This window comes from Marmota marmota, unplaced genomic scaffold (genome assembly GCF_001458135.2).
Source record: "Marmota marmota marmota unplaced genomic scaffold, marMar, whole genome shotgun sequence".
Taxonomy (NCBI): domain Eukaryota; kingdom Metazoa; phylum Chordata; class Mammalia; order Rodentia; family Sciuridae; genus Marmota; species Marmota marmota.
This window is the reverse complement of record NW_026000068.1, coordinates 28,052,121-28,068,835: the sequence shown is the minus strand read 5'-3', so window position 1 is coordinate 28,068,835 and position 16,715 is coordinate 28,052,121. Positions and strand designations below refer to the sequence as shown.

Below are 16,715 nucleotides of genomic sequence, written 5' to 3'. Positions count from 1 at the left end.
TTTTTTTTTTTTTTTTTTTTTTTTTTTTTAATTTGGTATTTGGTGCTACTGGGGATTGAACCCAGGGCCTTGCATGTTCTAGGCAAGTACTTTATCTCTGAGCTTTATCCCCAAACTAGAAATATTTCCATGTTGCATTGTGGATTTTGTTTTATATTTGGACTTATTTTTAACACTAACTTTTCTAAATTTTTTTCCTACTTTTGTCTACACACTCTCTCACACATACACAATTATATTTGAATTAAGAAATGGTAAACAAATAAAAAATTCATTAGTTTAATTGACCAGTTTATTCTGTTTTAACAATGGAGTTTCTTATTCATAGTAAGCTAGATAACTTTTTGGATTTTTCCCTTAATTTAGCAAGTATTATTAAGTACATATTTTTATTTGAAATGTTATGTGTCCATGATAACTGTTTGGGGGAATTTGAAGATTCAGTATAGTCAAAACACAACTGTTGACTGATTTTTAAATTCAACAATGGCATTGATACTTTTTGTTTTTGTGATCTGGTTGTATTTCTTCATTTATTCTTAGCCTATACTTTCTAAGATAAACTTTTTATGCAAAATGTCTTATTTGTTGAAAGTAATTTTAAAATAGTTATTGGTTAGTAAATGTTATATAGATAACTCAAACAATTTATATTTATTTAATAAGATTTAGATAAAATATGTTTTAAAATGATTTGATAAGCTAATGAACAGAAATGTCATACATCCAGATCTCTCTTTCACAAATTTATTTTACTTCCATAAGATAGTTTAAAATTGATATTAGTTATTTTGAAAAATTATTTTTAGTTTTCTTTTTTTCATGATATGTGCATATCAAGATATTTAATAGTAACTTCATTAAAATCCCTTCTAAACTGTTATAATAGTTTCAGTATTTATTTATTCTATATTGCTTATTTCTTTACAGAGAGAGCAAAACTTATAAATTACAAAACATAATTTTTGCATGTATACAATTTCTTGAAATTCTGACAAGTCTCTGAAAATATAGAACATATAGTATAGAATTTAGAAAAGAAATAATTCACAAAACATTTGTTGAAGAGCTAGCTATATGTTTGTCTCTAGCACTGTGTGTCAAAATATGTGTATGTTCTTATATACACATGTATACATACACATACATGTATCTGTACACAATCAGGTATGAATGAGTTCATTTTTTTTTTGTCATTTCATTGGTTAAACAACAAGATGGAAAAATACTTTCCTCAAATTATATAGAAATAATTTCCTCAAGTAGTGTTTCTAAAATATACTGATAATAACAACAAAAAATTAATGTGGCCAATCAGCACTGAAAAATTTCCTCTTTCTGTAGCAAAAGTAATAAGATGCTCATTTTTTTAAATGAAAGGAGACAAAATGAAATGCTTAACACAAACAAATGACTTAAATAAGAATGTATTAATCAAAATAAAATGAAGACTTCACCAAAATAAAAACTCAGTATTATTGAGAAGGAAGAATATTATATTACCTCTGTCTGTAGGGCTTCCATCAGAAGGAGCTCAGCCTTGGTTTCCCACTGTTAGTACAAAGGAGATTAGTGATGTAATTATCATTGAAACTGATGTCCTTCTGAAAAAAAGAGGGGAATTTGAAATGCAAATCAGCATTTATTGAATTTTTTATGACACAGTGAAAGAGATAAAGGTCTCTGGTTTATGATGGGGAGAAAAGAATGATAACTAGGTAAGAGCTTTGTTTTTAACAAACTAGCCAAACAAAATAAGTACTGAAATCAGATTATTTGGGGTTTTATTTTAATATGTACACAGATTTTTAAAATAAAAAGGAAGCAATTGAAAAAGTAAATACTCATCTTTTGGACATCCACTCATTTAGATCACTAACTTCCCTTCATCCAAGACACATAAATCTTAAATACTTGGAATTTCCATTGTTAACAAAGAGAATTGCATGATGGTGTGCAAATAAACACCATGCCAATGACTATAGCCCTTAATTGTTTCAATAATAGTAGACATACCTGTTTTGTCTTCAAGGAATTAAAGTCTCACAGACATATCTAAGAATCTATATTTCTTGTATAACACTTTGTAATGTAACATCAAGTTATATAACCTGTTGTGGAAATTTGGCATTATAAAGGGAAGCACTATATAATCCTGGATCTCACTGGACTCCATCCGGAGAATTTTAGTGTGTAAGAATTCAGATTTAAAGGCAGATGATATGGAGTTACCTTTAAAGGGACATGATTTTTTTTAAAGCAAAAGTTACCCCAAAACAATAGCAAAGCCAAAACTACAAAACAATCTGAGCCTTTGTTGAAAAAAATGTAGTTCTTTAGCTTGACCAGGAATGACAAAGGAAGAATGTCATTAAAATATTGTCCAGTTCTCTCTTTGGATTCTGTGCAGCATGACTATGATGGTGGAGTATAGGTAGGTACACAGTAGAGACCCAGGATAGATAGCATGATGTCCTTTTCATAAGGCAACTTGTTTTTTTGTGTGTGTGCAGAAGTAAAAATGCTTAGGTAACAGCATTCCATACTTAGATAACAATACACTGTAAACTTTGATTTGGGTTAAAGATAAGTGAGTCCAGAGAAAAGAAATAACCTTGGGCTGGTGCTCCACAGAATCTTGAATGAAATATTGAATTTTCAAAGAGAGAAAGAGGAGCTATTTCAGGTAAGGGGCTGGGGGGGTAGTCTGTTGAAAGTGAAAAGCTTGAATAACAGTACTTACTTGAATGACAATATGAATAGCAAACATTTATTGATTACTTGTGGGAGATTCTGTTCTAAGCATTTTACCACCTCATTTCATCATCAGTCTTTGTCTTATCAGCCATGAAACAGTCACAGACTACCTGTAATCTCAGGGTCAGTTTATCTTCTTGGCCGAAATGGCCAGATGTGAAACTAGTCTGACTGTGAGAAGGAATTGTCTTAATGCTGACCTGGTATAGACACCTTAATTGGTTTTATTGACTAGTGTCAATATGATAATATTCTACTTTCAATCAGATTGCAATATTGGACTTCTGTGGCTTTAGTCTTATGTCATTTAAATTCCAATATTTAAGAAAATAAAGTTCTGGTCATACGGCCAAATATGAACAGTGCATAGCCAAAGTGAACCAATATATTGTATTGACCTTTAATTTGTTGGTTTTACTGGATTGCTTTACTACTTCACAACAAATTAAATTGGTAAACTCAGTGGAAAAAAATCATAAAAAATAATACTTGACCATTTGTTTGACAAATAAATAAATAAATAAATAAATAAAAAGTCTCAATTTGTGGATACAGCCTAATGTGGAAAAATCATTAAATACTGAAACTTGAGGGAAACTTATAAGTTCTTCTCCTAAATTAAAATCACAATTAATATTATAAAGTCATTATACTATAGCATTGAATATAAATGTAATTAATTGATGTTAGACATATCAGACAATTTAATAGAATTATTTTGCTAATAGATTTTCAATTGAGACTCCTGACTCTAAAATAGGGAATTTTGATGGACCTTTTTGGAAAATTTTAATAGACATAGTTAATATGCATTATTTATGCTCAGCAGTGTTGTTTTTATTATTCACATATGCCCAAAGGCTTAGGCAACAGGGAAGGATTTTTTTAAAAAAATAAATTGAAAGAATAAATAAATAAAATTAAAACCACATGTTAGTTCTTTGGGGAGTGAAGGGGTGCATTTTGACTGTTGGTTACTCTATATGTTAAGCTTGGGTCTGATTTCAGGTAAACTTGTGATTAAAGACCTAGTCTAGGGAAATCTCTGGTGTCATGCAGACATATGCACTAGAAAAGAGTCAAGTTCAGCAGATCCTTAAGAATCTTAAACAAAGTTCACACAACCCTTGATATAGCTTGGAGTTGTCCAGCAATTGAAAGGAGTGCTTTGTCCTGAGTATGTAATTTTGAAGTGATATCAGGACAGTATTAGACAGTTTGGACTATTAGATATGGACTTCTTTTAGGTTTTTCATGATCAAAAGCGGAAAGAAATATGGACCAGTTAGAACTTTGATTTTTTTCTAAGAAATTGTCAAGAAAAGGAATCAGGAGAAACAATGCATTTCTCTTTCTCTTCATCATTTAATCTAAGGGAATAAGAGAGAAAGAAGTTGTCTGGAATACAACGTGAAATTTGTATAAAAAAAGTGCTATTATGGATTTACTTCCAATCATTCCTTGACTATATGATTATGTATTATGACAATGTCATAACACCGATTTTTTTGATGGAATGTCAGAAGCATTTTACAAGTCTGTGGCTCCCTGAAAACTCAAGTGCTTTTATAACTCCAAAAAGTTTCTATAATAGGCTTTATTCTTTCTTTTAAATGACTGTCAGAGGGACCTACCATTATCTTGACACTTATATTTGAGAAACTTTTGCTCAAGCTCTTACATACCTTCATGGCAACATTCAATTTCCAGGCTCTTTTGTGGCTTCCTCTTTCTGCTTCTCATTATGTCTAACCAGCAGAATGTTTTGTCTGTTTTGATCAGCCAGGTTAGAAGTGAGCTGAATTCTGAACATTTTCACACTGTTTTTTAGTCCCGCTTAAGAAATATTTACTGAAGCTCTGGACCTATAAAAATGAAGTGGATTTTGAGATTTTATTGATGTAATGGAAGAGAAAGGATTGCCCATTGTTACTATATCCAAAACATTTCAGAAGTACAAGCAGAGAAATATGTCTCTATCACCAGAATTTAATATGAAATCATGTTCTTCTTCTGTCATACAGAAAATTTGTCATTGATTTTATCTCCAATAAAAGCTATGTCAGTGGTGCCACATAATACATTTGTAAAGGTTAGAGATATTTTAACCCTCATCTGTGACCAGAATTATAATGGTAAGCAACCCACTGAAGCACCACCAGCAGATTATTAAGAGTGTACAATTTTTTTTCTTCAGACATTAATGCAAAATAGCAAAGGAATGCACACATTGTAATGCAGTCAGGTCATTTTGAATAATGTCCTTGAAATTGTAAATTTATTACATAAGTAGAAATATGTGATTACAAATTCCATCAATCTCATGTTCTTGTCATGGATTTGTGTTTTTAGAGTCCAGAGAGATTATGCTGTCGTATTGGTTAAATTCTCAGAAAGGTCTGTGAAAACATAACAGCCACATTATTTTAATGACTTCCTTTCTGAAATGTGTATTGTTGCAAGTTATGAATAATGAAGAGTGAATTCTCAGAAATATAGGTTTTACTTATCTGGATTTCAATTTCCAGAATTCAATAATTCCACTTTGAATTCTGCTAATTAGGTATATAGAATATAAGAGTAAATATCTGTAGCTGAATGGACTGACTAGTCCTTGGAAAATTAAGGTTGCTGAATTCACTTAATGTAACATCATATTATCTCTTATTTTCCTCTTATTTATACTTTTCAGTATAAGTTTCCAGGCAGAATTTACTTTCTCCTTTAATTGCACATTCTATTTTATATTAAGAGCTAAATTTCAGATGCTAAAGTTTCTCAGTTGGACAAATTAGTAACTGATGAGCAGCCATAGGACAGACCTAAGTCGCTAGCCTCAAAATTGAATCATAAGAAACTACGATTCAGAACTAGCTAAGAAAAATGAAATGCATATTCAGATTGTTTTTCCACGGGATGTATGACACAAATACAATGTTTGCTTAGGAACATCCAAATAAAACATTTATTTATTTATTTTGTATCTCAGACACTGGAATTGGTTCATGCTGGCGTCTGGTCATTTTATTCAGAAGTGCAGAATGTATTTTGAATACAAGTTGATTTAATTTAGTTGGTTTAATCCACAGTTTCAACTTTTGCCTTCTCTTTTAAAACAAGTTTCATGAAAGCATCTGCAGAAGCCTTGTTTTGATTACCCTTTATCCTTCAGCCTTAGATCAGTATCAGTTTTTTCCCCTTGCTCATAATCCATTATAGAAAATACTGTAGATTTCTACAGCATGACCAAAACTCCACATTATGTTTGCAATTTTCCGTAAGATTTGTGTAGAATAAAGTAAAAATGTTTGCTTTAAGAGACATCTGCTATAAATAAAATGACAGTGTAAATTTTCAAGAGAGCTGCACAATTGCTATAAAGGCTCAAAACATGAACCTTCTCTAGCAGTTTCCAGCACTTTGTGATTTTCCAAAGGGTCAACGGTATTCACCTCCCTGCTCTTGAACCCCCACCCAACTCCTGGTTCTCCTAGCCACCCTCTCAGTCCCCGCAATTGCAATGAAATTAGCCTGTAATGCTTTCAGCACCCTTGCAGATCAGCTTTCCTTTTCAGGGAAACATGTGAATGGCACTAAAATACGCTTCCCACTCTCACAAAATATTTCCTCAGAATACTTTAGAAACTCAAACCAGTTACTTCAGATTCTGATATTATCTTTATTGAATAGCATCAGCCTGAAAGGTCAGCCATCTAGGTCAGTGATACATATTGCTTAAGAAGTTTCCAGAGCTACTCGTTAAAGCTCTGCCTCAGGAGAGATTTGCTAGGGAGAAGAGAGACAGAGCTGCATTTCTTTCTCAAAATTTTCTTGCCAATGATCTTTAAAAACAAGTAACAGAGTTCTTACAATATCCTCCTTTGGAATGACAAAAAAAAGAAAAGAAAAGAAAAAAAAAATTCTGTTTTCTAAAAGGAAGCACACCATAGTGGTTGTTGTCAGAAATAGAGTTGAGAAATCAATGACTAAGAACAACAATGACAAATATATGTGGAAGTTCAGAGAAAAAAGCTGGACAATACTATTTAAAAAATGGTCATCAAACTATATAAAAAGCTCATTTTAAAATTCTTTATTGATGCCATTTATATACGTTTTTAAATATAGAAAGTGAAATTCAAAACACAAAATTCCATACAGTAACAAATATATTCAAGCTTTAACCTTAATAAGAACTTCAGGTTGATGGAAAAATATGTAAACCAAGGCTCATTATTTTTCAGATAACAAGAAAGGAAGGAGCACCTTGTATGGATATTGCTTCATTTATTTACTGCATGTCTAGTGTGAAAGTACTTTTTGGTATTTATAGAAATATATTTTAAATTGGTTTTTCATTATAATACCCCAAAGGCAAAATTATTTTATTGGAAAATTGATTTGCTATCAAATAAAATGAAGATAAGAGTTTAAAAGTGCTAAACTAGTCAAATGATAACAGTTTAGTTCACAAACATTACAGGATGTGCATACATGCACCCATATGTATTATATGTAAGTGTATGGTATGTGTGTGTGTGTGTGTGTGTGTGCGCGCGCATTTTAAATCTTCCCATATTTATGGTTCTCAAAAGTGACTTTTTGTAGCAATGGAGGAAATGTTAGGCTGCCACTTTTTGATATAGCAGTTCCTCAATGCACATATAAATTATATAAATTGTTATGACCGACAAAACCAATTGTCAAAATGTATATATATATATATATTTTTTTTAAAAAATACTTATTTCCCCCCTTAAAAATGGTTTAATTTCTCCCTATCTCTTTGAGTCCTTTATCTTCTCCAATGTCCTACCTTGCAATATGTGTGAAATTTTATCAAAAGCTTTCTGATATTACCATAAATTACTGTGTAAGCAGAGCTATTGCTTATCTGTCAAGGGGACTTTTTTCCCTCTCTTGAGCAATTTTCTCTATTTCTATCTGTGTGAAAGGTTTTCCCTGCTATTTTAATTTTTAATTTTTATTTTTTAATACTAAGAACTGTACCTTAAGGACTTTGACTTTCAGTGAGGGGATACATTAGAAACCTATTCATAGAATAATCTTTTGACACCACAAAGGGGCAAGAAAAACATTTTCTTTCATCTGTTTTTTTTCTTTAGTAAGAATTTAGAAATAATAATTTCTATAGGGTGGGACAAATTCCTGTGTTAAATCCAGAAATTGTATGAATTGTGTTTAAGGTATTTTTCTACCCTTCTAAGTTCCAAGTTCATTTTAGTTGTATTTTGATGGCAGTGAGTTAATTTTTTGTTATTTATTTTTAAGATTATGTTTCATGGAAAGCTGGGAATGGAGCCACCATTTGACCCAGCTATTCCCCTTCTCGGTCTATTCCCTAAAGACCTAAAAAGAGCATGCTACAGGGACACTGCTACATCGATGTTCATAGCAGCACAATTCACAATAGCAAGACTGTGGAACCAACCTAGATGCCCTTCAATAGACGAATGGATAAAAAAAATGTGGCATTTATACACAATGGAGTATTACTCTGCATTAAAAAATGACAAAATCATAGAATTTACAGGGAAATGGATGGCATTAGAGCAGATTATGCTAAGTGAAGCTAGCCAATCCCTAAAAAACAAATGCCAAATGTCTTCTTTGATATAAGGAGAGTAACTAAGAACAGAGTAGGGTCGAAGAGCATGAGAAGAAGATTAACATTAAATAGGGATGAGAGATGGGAGGGAAAGGGAGAGAGAAGGGAAATTGCATGGAAATGGAAGGAGACCCTCAGAGTTATACAAAAGTAGATACAAGAGGAAGTGAGGGGAAAGGGAAAAATAATACAAGGGGGACAAATGAATGTCAGTAGAGGGGGCAGAGAGAGAAGAGGGGAGGGGAGGGGAGGGGAGGGGGGATAGTAGAGGATAGGAAAGGCAGCAGAACACAACAGACACTAGTATGACAATATGTAAATCAATGGATGTGTAACTGATGTGATTCTGCAATCTGTATTTGGGGTAAAAATGGGAGCTCATAACCCACTTGAATCAAAGTGTGAAATATGATATATCAAGAATTATGTAATGTTTTGAACAGCCAACAATAAAAAATTAAAAAAAAAAAAGATTATGTTTCATTAGTGTTAATCTTCTGATGAGAATTATTTTATGGTACTCTATCAAACCTATTAGTCGTAAGTTTTAACAACCATGCAATTATATTTTCTATTGTAAGGTTTCTTATAAAATATTCAAGGTTAATTGGACATATCTTCTGCTTTGGAAAGTAGTTAAGATGATATCATATTATGTAGTGTATAATCTAGAAAGACCCTGGATATTAGGGTTGCTTTATTTCTGCCCTAGGAAGAGATGGAGTGGAATTTCTATTTGGGGCATGCAGGAAAAAGGTTACTTTGAAGATCCAGACTTTGGAGAGGATTGCCATGATAACAGAGTATCTAGAAAGCGTTTTAGGGAAGAAAGCCTAAAATGTTCCTAAAATGTCCCTGGGCTCATCAGTTGACTGGAATTTTGTTTCATAGTCAATGACTTGCCATATCATCTCTTTAATTTTACCTACATTCCACTTTAGATATATTTTTTAAAATTTTTAAATATCCTTTACAAATATTAGACAACCAATCTTTCCCTCTGCAGCACACTTATATATTAGCCTCACAAGTGAATGATAAAGCCAAATAGAAGAGCTGTACCTCTGAACCTGTCTACATTGAGATCTATGCAATGATGTCAAAAATGTTGACATTTATCACCAAAAGACTATATATGTTAATTGTGATTCATTTGTTTTCAAAGACAACAACAAAAATAATAAGCCAGTCTTCATTCGTGAATAAAGATTTTTTTAAAATTTTTTTCTCAGCACCACTGCTCCATGCAGATGGCATTTACCCTGATCATAATGCCCTGGTCTTCTCTTAATACATGATAAGAAACACTCAACCCTGGACGTTTTTCTTATTAGTTGTTCTTTATGTGCGACGTTTCCCTTGTACATTTAATGCCTTTGGAGTGTAATGAGGCATAGTGGTTGGCAGCGCTGCTTCTGGGGAAGGTCCATTATGGCTTCCACACCTGCAGCTCCCAGTTAATTTCTATGTGAGTTTGGGAAAGTCACGCGGCTTGAGTCAGTTCATTTCCCCATTCTTGAAATGGAGGTAATGCTAGAAACTATTGACGATGAGAATTCAAAGAAATACAGCCGCTTTGGAAAACAGTTTGGCACTCTCTTGCAAACCTATATAGATAACAATTACACTCCTAGATATTTGCCCAAATGGGTTGAAAACATGTTTACACAAGACCCTGAACAGAAAAGTTTATAGCAGTTTTACTCAGAATCATAAAAAACTGGAAGTAATCTTCAATAGGTGAATATATCATATAGTACAGTATGATCACACATTGAAATGTTATCAGTGATAAAAAAAATGTGCTAACAAACCATGGAAAGAAGTGGAGAAGCCTTAAATATATATTGCTTAGGGCAGGAAACAAGTCTAAAAAGCTACATATTCTGCAATGCCAACCACTTGCCATTCTGGAAAAGAAAAAATTATGCATTCTGGGAAAGAAAAAACTATGGAGAAAGCAAGACGATCTGTGGTTGCCAGGAGTTTGCAGGAAGGATGAATAGATGAAGCTCAGAGAATTTTTAAGAGAGTGAAACTGTTCTGTGTGAAACTATATTGTTGAATACATGACATTATGCATCCCAGCTACTTAGGAGGCTGAGGCAGGAGGATCACACGTTCAAGGCCAGACTCAACAACTTAGATACTGTCTCAAAATAAAAAACAAAAAGGGCTAGGAGTGTAGCTTTAGATTCAACCTCCAGTACTGGGAAAAAAAAATCAAAAGTATGCAACACAAACTGAGAACCTTCATATAAACTATGGACTTAGTTAATAGACACCTATCAATATTAGTTTATCAATTTTAAAAAATATACTATGCTGATGTGAGATGCTAATAATAGTGGAAACTGGAGGAATGAACAAGAAACATGGGAACTCTTCTTTCTGAGCTCTTTTTCTCTAAACTTAAAATAGGTCAAAAATAGTGTCTTAATTTAATAAATATATTCTTTTAGCTTCTAATTTGGTAACAGACACATCAATAAACCTAGTAGCTCTGTTAGTCCTCACAAAATTACTTTGACTTAGTTTCTAGCATTACCTCCATTTATAATAGTATTACTAGGCTATATCTTTTAAATATTTTTCCCCTATTGGAATATATTTAGCTCATTTAAAATACAATTCAGTTCCAATTTGTAGTCCTTCTAGCCAGTAAGTCAAAGTGTTATATGAAATAGAGGCAGAGAGTCATTAAAGTTCCAGGATCTTAAACATTTTCTTCTTCCCAGGGAAGAATAAAACTAGGGGGAGGAATGTGGTTACAATAGTTATCATTCAGAATTATGAATAGGGGCACTTTGTTGGAGGTTCAGACGTACGAAGTAGGACTGGGGTGGGAAGATTTGTATAAAGATGACTTTTTTTTAACACAGAAAAATATGTAATGAAAAATGTCCAGCCAGCTGTGAATGGGAGAAACTGGAATCAACCCTGCTATCCTGCTTTTCCCTAGACTGAAATACTGTCATTGGATCTCAGTGAGACAATGAAAGCATTAGGTATACTAGAATACAGTAAGAATTCTAGAGAAGTTTTCCAAGAATTGATAACTCAATTGTGGCATTAGATAGATGGTCATCTAAATTAGTTCCAACAGTGAGATTTAAAGACCATTATGGACTTAACAAATGTGTATAAAACATGCTCTATCCTCTAGGATCTCTTGTAGAGTAAGGAATACAGCAACACATTCTCTGCCTCACAGAAATTATATTACAGTGGGAGAAACAACCAGTAAATATTTAATTAATTGCATATATATATAATGCTACATAATGATAAGGGATAGCCCCCCCCCAAAAAAAAAAAAAAAACATGAAGCAGGGTAAGGGAATGAAGAGTAAGAGTGTGCATTTTGGGAAAAGATCCTGAGCAATTATTGACATAAGACCAACATACAAATGCAGCAAAGATGCAAGCCATTTATGTATTCTCTGGAAAAAGCACTACTGGGGAGAGAAAATTCCAGGTGTAAAAATCTTGACTAAGGAGTTGAGGGTGGGAGATGGGCTGAGAGGTGCTTAGAGAGCAAACTGGAGAGGATGTTGGGTTTCCTTGTTGTAGGAGGCCATGGGTAATACAGAACATTAAATTGATAGGAACTGCATTTCATTTTGGAACTATCTCGGAGTAGAGCAGGAGAGTAAGAAAGTCCAAGAAGAAATCAAGTGTCCAATCAGGCAGTTTTTGCAGGGACCGAATAGAAGTCAAGGCTTGGACTAACTGGGTATTGGCGAGTTGGAATATATATTTTTTTGTAGCTAGAGATGACACTGTGGATGAACTGAATGTGGTATTATTAAAGAAGACAGGATTGTTGCATGAATAGCTATGTGAATGGAAATGCCATTTTACCAAGTGAGGAAGGCAAAGTTGGGAAAGAGAAGCTAAATCATGTGGGGGGAAATTTTTCAGAGTAAGAAGATGTGCTAGCTTCTTATGTTCCCCATTAAGTCCAGAACAGTTCTGAGACATTGATACACAATTACTGGTTTAAAAAATAGTATAATTTGAGATAAAATGGAAGTTGGCCATTTACATTTCTTACTCCCTTGAGATGAACATAAATATCAGGAAGTGTTTTGTGCTTTGAGCAACCACCTGAGTCTCAAGCTCATTGAAATGTACAGGTGTTCTCTTTTATCTTTAGGGAGAAGTTAGCCTTTATTCCATAGACATATCTTATTACATCTGGAACGAAGAGGATTTCCCCCTCCTTTTTTTTTTCTGTTTAGCTTTATTTTACTAGACACTTAGGATATTAACATTTGTTATTTATTTACTTAAACTATCAAGTTGTTAGAGTTTGTTGAAGAGGAATTCAGTTTCATACACAGAAGTGTTGACAGTGTTTGACAATCTTCCCCCAGTTTTAGGGGAGAGTAATTTGTTATCAGTGAACTGGAAATGTTGTCTTGAGTTAGCCTGGGTTTTTAATAGCTGGTATCCTTACTTTTTCATTATAAATTCGTTTTTAGTTTAGCTTAATAATTACCATTTTCTTTTCTTATGGGATGTTAGCACTAAGCTTTCAGTGCATGGCCATATACATTGATCCAATAGTATTTTCCAGATTGTGATATCCCCAAAGCACGGAATCCCAATGTACTGTAATTTGAATATGAATCATTCACCCCCCTATTGATAAAACAGATGTCTACTTAATTTCCCTCCTCATCCCTCAGCTTGCTTGAGCAGTGACACTTTATTTAACACTGAATTCATTTTCCATAGGAAGAGGTGATTTAGTAGGGTGGATAGACTTTAGAGTCTTTACTATGATCAAGTAGTTTTTGTTAAAAAAAAACAACTGTTGGTATATACACAAATCTTCATTTCTTTTAATTTTCCTCTTTGTCAGGAGTTACTTTATTGATCAGTGTTATATATTTTTTTTCTCCTGCAATTTACTAGATATACAAAGACAGGTAAATAGAAAAGACATTAAAAATTTTGGAAATCTTCCATACACCTCAGTTAGAATCAGCCAGGCCTGAAATCAAGTTTTTAATTTTTAAGTGTGTGTTTGTGTGTTGTGTGTCTGTGTGTGCATTAGGGATTGAACCCAGGATATTGCACATGATCAGCCTGTGCTGTATACTTGAGCTATAGCTCCAGCCTTGAAATTAATTTTTTGTTTTTCTTTTGAACTGAGAGCTAGGGGCTAGTTAGACCTCAGTAACCACATTGTAATCATGTGCAACTTTATTTTATATTTACAGTGCTGGCGATTGAACCCAGGACCTTGAACTTGCTAAACATGTACTCTACAACTAAGCCATAGTTCCAGTCTTGCAATTAAACTTTTGCTACAGTACTAGCTAGCATTTAATCATTGACAAATTACCTAACTTCATAGTCTTAATTTTTTAAATTTGTAAATTGGGATCATAATTTTCCTAATTTATTAGGCTATTGTGAGGATTCAATGAGATGGTGATAATTGTGACAGATTATATGAACTTTATAAAAGGTCAGACACTATTTAAAGTGCTTTGCAAACATATCAATGAGAAGATGATAATATCAGCCAATGTTTATGGCACAATAATTGGAAAAATAAATGATTAAAAAAATCATTCTGGTCATTGATAATGGAATAATTGTAGTGAGACTGACAGATTGGACCCTGTAATCAAAAGCATCAATTTTAGATACAAAGAAAGAGTAAAGAATTGATAAGGCATAGAAAAATGTAAGTAGAGTTTATTCCAATTATATGCATTAAGACCATTTTGAGAGACTTCTTTCATATGAGTGAATGTATTCATGGTTTAAGATGAAACTTTGCAGGAAGAATATATCTTTTTAAGTGGAGTAAAATCCATTCACTTCTAGAGGTATAAATGAAATGGTTAAGGCTAAATGAATCTGTTAGTATGTCTCAGTCAGACACTTGACTCAAACGGTTATTTTCTCCCTATTTAATCAAAAGAGACTAAAATTAATTTTGACAGATCTGGCAATTATCTGATAACCACCAGCCTATTTTGTCAAAAACCACCCAATAGCAAGAAATTTTGATTATTAGGAACTTGTCTGAAAAAAAGCCATGCACCAAGTGTTAAGGGGACTTGACGATAATCTGGGAATGAAATTTTGCTCCAAGAGTAGAAGGACCATTCACAATTGTCAGGAAAGAACTTCAAGAGCCAAGGAGAGAAAGTCCCACGAAAGATAGAAGGTGGCCTATCTAGTAAATCACCTAAAAAGGAAGGGAAAGAAGACAAAGGAATAGGAACAGAGATCGTCTCCCCCTAAGTCATAATGTATAAAGACATTATTATTAACATTTTCACAATACCTTCACATTTTATCAGGCACTTACAACATAACAATGAATTTTGAAGTGGGACCAAGAGGGAAAACATGAGGGACGAAGTCCAAGCAGGCAAAAAGCATTCCAGATTGCTTGACTCTTATCAATGCTAGGTCCAGTTTTCTTCCAACTCCCACAGCTCTGCTAAACCCTCTTGGAAAGGAAATTGGACCATGACTTTCTTTTCATATTATTTCTTTCTATTCTATGCCCTGGATTGTTAAATGCAATACTTGTTGGCTCCTTCCAACTCCCCACCCATGGCGTGGTAGTACTAAGGTCAGTGTATGGGTGGTAATGGAATCGAGACAGGGAATTTCACTGTTTATATCTAGGCAGTGTTTTTACTAACTAGAAAGCTCTCCACAATGTGAATGAGATTTTTAAAATATGACACACAGTAGTAATTCAACTGTGTCCATGAGGAAATGAGAATCTATCAATAGTTGTGTTTGACATGTTGTTAGGTGGGGACTCACATATTAGCGGAATGTCATTCTTTGGTGGTGGACATTGGACAACTATTTTAAAAAGTTTTACTGGACTTAAAAGTTGCTTGAGGTATTATAGAATTTCAGTGTAAAAGAGACATTTTGGGGTTTTGAAAAGTGATTATATCAGGAACTGGGGATAAACCATGTACGGCTATTTGTAAAATGTATTTTCTTAATCATAAACTAGAAGTTATAGGTCAACACATTCCATGGAAAAGGATATTGGGCCCTGAAGGAAAGTTTTAATACACCTGTCTATTTGTGCCCAAAACACCAGTTTTGACTGTATCTCAGTGGTAGAGCACGGGCTTAGCACAGTGTGAGGCCCTAGGTTCAAATTCCCAGCACACATATACACAAAAGCCATTTTGTTTTGACTCTTTATTTCAGGTAAGAGATGCAAAAGAGCTAGGATTTTCTGTTCCCACAGCTGTAATAAATCTAGCCACATTCATGTAAAGACTTGTGGCAATGTCAATGTTGGTTGATATCAGGATGCGCACCAAGCCTACGCCTTACCAGGTTGAGGGCTGGACAATGGACTGCATTCTCTCTCTACTGGTCACATTTTGTTGGGACCCCTGGTAGAGTTTTCCTGAATTGCCACCTGATTGTTGCCTAACAGATGGCTTAAAAGTATTTGCTTATCCAGAGGCAGCTACCAAAATTTTTTTTAAATGTTATTTTTTTGTACTAGGGATCGACTGAAGGCCTTGCACATGCTAGGCAATTGCTCTGCCACTATCTTCATCCCCAATCCTTTAAAATGTCTTTCTTTTGTTTTGAGATAGGGTCTTACTAAGTTGCTTGTTCCTGCCTCAGACTCCCATGTAGCTGGGATTACAGGTGTACACCATGGCACATTGCCCCCCAGATCACAAAACCCTGAAGTGAAGATGGGAAGGGTCCTGAGACAGCGAAGTGCCTATCTGGTAGAGGAGAGGGATGCCATCCCTCATTGCCACTGAAAATCCAAATACTATTACAAAGAGGGAGGTAAAACAGAAGCAAGCATGGAACATGAGCATTGTTGGAAAAGTAGAAGTTAAGGCTTTCAGAATGATCCAAATCAGTTCTCAACCATTAAAGAATGCTGCATTTAAGCCAAAGCATGATTAAGATCAACAACAGAGGCAGTGTGTCTGTATTCCAATCCCCGCTGTCATCTACTAGCTGTGTGACTTTTAGCATTGTGTTTAATCACCTTGTGTCTGTTTCCTCATCAGTAAAATGAAGCCCATAATGGAACTGATCATAAAAGATAACTTGTAAGAGTTAACATAAGGAAAGTACTTAGAAAAGGACACAGTGCTTCAACATAGTAATCACTGTTAGTTGTTACTATAAACAACTAGTGCTTTAAGATTAGGTCTTAAATTCTACCAGATCAGTTATCAGCTGAACATTACTAAACTGCCTCCTTATCTAAGGTCAGGTCAGACTTTTGTAAAATATGAGGAATATATATATATATATATATATATATATATATATATATATATATTAC

General features: G+C 33.8%; 1 long non-coding RNA gene across 1 annotated transcript in view; it reads left to right on the top strand.

Moving 5' to 3' along the window:
- LOC125620002 overlaps positions 1-16,715 on the top strand; it is a 53,760-nt gene that overhangs the window by 35,959 nt on the left and 1,086 nt on the right. The window lies entirely within an intron of this gene.